Source organism: Vigna unguiculata, chromosome 4 (genome assembly GCF_004118075.2).
Source record: "Vigna unguiculata cultivar IT97K-499-35 chromosome 4, ASM411807v1, whole genome shotgun sequence".
Taxonomy (NCBI): domain Eukaryota; kingdom Viridiplantae; phylum Streptophyta; class Magnoliopsida; order Fabales; family Fabaceae; genus Vigna; species Vigna unguiculata.
In genome coordinates this window covers 17,644,053-17,649,245 of record NC_040282.1, presented here as the reverse complement: position 1 = coordinate 17,649,245, position 5,193 = coordinate 17,644,053, and positions in this window count along the sequence as shown.

Below are 5,193 nucleotides of genomic sequence, written 5' to 3'. Positions count from 1 at the left end.
GATGATAGGTTGAACTCATCATGAGTTTGCTTCCCAAAGCACCCTGCAAGGTTTGCCAAAACCGTGATGTGAACCGTGAATCTCTGTCTGATACAATGCTCGAAGGCACCCCATGCAACCTCACAATCTCCTTGATGTACAACTAGGCCAACTTAACTATAGACATCCTCAGGTTCATTGCTAGAAAATGCGCACTTTTGGTTAATCGGTCCATTATGACCCAAATGGTGTCATGCCCTCTAAAAGTTCGTGGCAGATGGGTCACAAAGTCCATCAAGATGCTATCCCATTTCCACACTGGTATCTCTAAGGGTTGAATAATCCCACCGGGTCTCTAATGCTCCACCTTTGCCTTCTGATAGGTCAGACAGCCCGACACGAACTGTGCTACTTCTTTCTTCATACCCTACCACCAGAAATTTTCCTTGAAGTCCTGGTACATCTTAGTCATGCCCGAATGTAAGCTAAGGCGACTCTTGTGCCCTTCCTCAAGGATTAGCCTTTTCACCTCAACATCATTAGGCACACACACTCTGCCCTGGAATCTCAATATGTCGTCATTACCCAAAGCAAAGTCCTTTGCCTCTTCCGACCCCAATTGCTTTCTCACCTTGTTCAGACTAGCATCCAATAACTATCTTTCTCTAACCGAGTTCAGGAAGTCACTAGATATGATCAGGTTACTACATCTAATGAATCCTGATTCCAACTCCACTTGCAGTTTCATGTCTCTGAATTTGTCCAGCAGTTCCACCTCTTTGATCATGAGGTGAGCGGTGTGCACCGTCTTCCTACTCAAAGCATCGGCTACTACGTTTGCCTTCCTTGGATGGTACAAAAGCTCAAAATCATAATCCTTCAAAAATTCCATCCATCTTCTCTGTCTCATGTTTAACTCCTTCTGATCAAATAGGTACTTCATACTTTTGTGATCATTGAATACCTAAAATTGAGCACCATAGAGGTAGTGCCTCCAGATCTTCAGGGCAAACGCAATAGCCGCCAACTCCAGGTCATGAGTGGGGTAGTTTCTCTCATGCACCTTGAGTTGCCTCGAAGCGTAGGCCACGACATTCTTCTCCTGCATCAACACACAGCCGAACCCTAGATGAGAGGCATCACAATAGACCTCAAAAGGTTTTCCAATATCGGGGATCACTAGGATTGAAGCACTCGTTAACCTCCGCTTAAGCTCTTGGAAACTTTCCTCACACTTGTCCGTCCAAGTGAAAGGTTGGTCCTTTCGTGTAAGTTGCGTGAAGGGCGCCACTATCTTGGAAAACCGCTCAATAAACCTTCTATATTACCCTTCTAAACCCACAAAGCTCCTTGTCTCCGTCGTTGATTTGGGACTTTCCCACTTCACCACTGCCTCTACCTTTGCTGGGTCCATTGTTATCCCTTGGGCGGATATCACATGTCCCAAGAATTGCACTTCGTCCACCCAAAATTCACACTTGGACAATTAGGAGTAAGAAAGCAATGCTAGGTGGCACATGGTGATTGGGGAGCATAAATGATGTGGAGGAGAGAGTAAAGCAAAGGCATAAAGCATAAAGTAAAAGGCATGAAGCAAGTGTACCTATGTACCTTTGGTCTCCTTTGTTTCTACCACACTTTGGCCACTTTTTGGAGACATATGAGACACATTCTTTGTCTCTTTTTGTGCTAGAACGAAATTAGCCTTGCACACACCATAGTTGGCTCTTTTGTCTCTCATTTTTGTAACCTTATTTGACCTAGTTTCTAGAAGCTAGGGTTAGGTTTTTGTAGAGACATCCTTAGGTATCTTTTATTTGCTTAGAGGCCCCTAAACTCTTCTATATAAGGGGTGCTCCTAGACATGTAAAAAGGTTGAACATTTTAAAGTAAAAACACTCTTGTGTCTCAACCATTTGTGAGAGTTTCCTCCCTTGGGAGTGAATACTTTTAAGCCTTATCTTGCATAGCAAGTGGCGGCACACATCCACTCATCTTCATGGTTGTCATGGCTTTTAGCCTAGCCTTGTAGTGGCGTGCTTCTCACATTTTTACCATTTCTTTCCTTTCCATTTTATGTTTTCTTCTTCCTTTAATTGTTCGTGGTTTTCTATGATTTATGTGCTTTCCATTTCCTTTTCATTTTGAATCAATCCATCATCTTCTTCTCTTGAGCTTTGTGAAAGGAACCTTCACATCTAGATAGCTTGCTATCTTAATGTCCAGTGGGGATTTCACTTAGCTTTCTTAATCAACTCACACCATATTCAATAATCTTAAAAAGGAACAAGATAATCCTTTATCAGGTGGCCAACACATCTCTAACCATTCTTTATAGAATGGGAAACCGTGAAGAGTTTATTTTCCACCAAACCAAAATATCAAGTTGGTCATCACCATCAACAATAAATTCATTTAAATACCTCTCTAACTCATTCTTTCTATCTATGGTGTCCTTTTCTCTCAAATGTTTCTTAAAAGCATCATGCCTTGCAAAATTTACAGGAATGGTTTATGCATCAACTTGATGTTCAAGTACTTGCTCAGGTTTATGTTGTTCATTATGAAGTGATTTGTACCAATCATACATTTTCTTCAAACTATCTTTTACACAGTTAGTTAATTCAACAACTTTGTTTGAATCATATTTGTACATTTCTTGAAAATTCCAAATGACATACTCAAACTTGTAACGAGGATAAAAAATGACACCAAAATATAACAAGTGATTGATGTTGTCAACATTATCCTAATACTTGTGATAATTCAACCTCATATCACAACTACTAGGTGCTATGATGAAGGATTGATCCCAACCAAGGATGAAGACACATGCTTAAGAAGACTAAGCATGTTTAGAAAGGAAGTTCACTAATCCTTCATCCCTTTCATTTGTGTTTATTATTTCTGATTCCCTAAGTTGACTTAGTTGAATCAACTTTAGTTGACTTGTTGACCTTTGACTAGGTTTGACTTGTTGACTATAGTTGACTTGACTTAAGCCAACATGCTAATCTATGTTTATTTGCTTTGTAGGTTAATTAGGAGTAAATGATGTGGAGGAGAGAGTAAAGCAAATACATAAAGCATAAAATAAAAGGCATGAAGCAAGTGTACCTATGTACCTTTGGTCTCCTTTGTTTTTAGCACACTTTGACCACTTTTTGGAGATATATGAGACACATTCTTTGTCTCCTTTTGTGCTAGAACGAAATTAGCCTTGCACACACCATAGTTAGCTCTTTTGTCTCTCATTTTTGTAACCTTATTTGACCTAGTTTCTAGAAGCTAGGGTTAGGTTTTTGTAGAGACATCCTTAGGTATCTTTTATTTGCTTAGAGGCCCCTAAACTCTTCTATATAAGGGGCGCTCCTAAACATGTAAAAGGGTTGAACGTTTTGAAGTAAAAACACTCTTGTGTCTCAACCATTTGTGAGAGTTTCCTCCCTTGGGAGTGAATACGTTTAAGCCTTATCTTGCATAGCAAGTGGCGGCACACATCCACTTATCTTCAAGGTTACCGTGGCTTCTAGCCTAGCCTTGTAGTGGCGTGTTTCTCACATTTTTACCATTTCTTTCCTTTCCATTTTATGTTTTCTTCTTCCTTTAATTGTTCTTGGTTTTCTATGGTTTATGTGCTTTCGATTTCCTTTTTGTTTGAATCAATCCATCATCTTCTTCTCTTGAGCTTTGTGAAAGGAACCTTCACATCTAGATAGCTTGCTATCTTAATGTCCAGTGGGGATTTCACTTAGTTTTCTTAATCAACTCACACCATATTCAATAATCTTAAAAAGAAACAAGATAATCCTTCATCATGCTAATATACTATTTAGATTCATGGTTGTCTTGTCAAGTGCAAAACGAATAATAGCCATTTGGTAAAACATAATATGTATACTCACATGCAATGATGTTGAAAAATATTTAGTGGCTTCACAGAAATTTTTTAGAAACTTCAAAAAATATTGGGCATGTTTCCAATCACTAGGAGATGGGGCACCTTCATCACAAAAACAAGCCATATAGCTAGTGTCTTCATTGTTAAGCTTTTCAAATGCAACTTGAAATTTGATTGCTGCATCTAAAATCATATATGTGGAATTCCACCTTGTGGGAACATCAAGACATAACAATTTTTTGCATTCAATTTTTAAAAACTCTATGCACTCTCTAAACTTATCCAATCTTTGTGGTGAAGACCTTACAAATCTTACAAAATTCCTAATACTTGTGATTGACTTGTGCAACTCTTTTAAGCCATCACTCACAACTAAGTTTAGTATATGAGCACAACACCTCATATGAAAAAATTGTCCATCCATTACTAATCCACCCATATTCTTCATCCTTTTTTTTTTAAATATGTAACAACCACATAATTAGATGATGCATTATTAACAGTGAGTGTTGACACATTCCTAATTCCCCATTCCCTTAAAATTTCTTCAACTTTCCTTCCAATTGTTTCCCCTTTATGATTAGGTTATGAATGAAAAACTGGTTATCCTTTTCTGATACCTCCAATCATTGTCTATCAAATGTGAAGTGAGTGTTAGGTAGCCTAAGTTCTTAATTGATGTCCAACAATCGATAGTGAGTGCTACTCTAACACAATTTGTCTTAAAGAACTCCTTTAACCAAACTTTTTCATCCATATATAATTGAAAACAATCTCTCGCTATGGTGAATCTTGATTGGACAATAAACAAAGGTTATAATTGTCTGCACAAGATTTTAAAACCCACACCCTCCACCACCTTGAATGGTTGTTCATCCATAATAACAAACATAGCAATTGCCTTTTGACAAGCTTCAACATTATACTTTTGGGGTGTTGCAAGGATATTTTTATTGTCACCACTTTTAAAGGTGAGAGTTTTGGTTGGGGTCATTAATGGCAGCAGATGGATATTTAGAACACAACCTTTTAAGGTGATTAAGAAGGTTAGATGTTCCATGTATCTTTGGATCACATCTAAATCGCTTACCACAATGATTACATGTTCAATTGAATCTGTGGATTCAAGAGATCTTGTGAAGTGGTCCCAAACAACAGAGGTTGTTTTCTTACCACTAGCATTTGGTTTTCTCTTTTTTGTATTTTGGGAATGAGGAACATCATGTTCCCCTCCTACAGCTCCTACAAGTTCAGTTGTAGCGTTTGGCAGGTCAGATTGTTGTGAACTTGGAGGCAATTCTTGGCTATGTCTC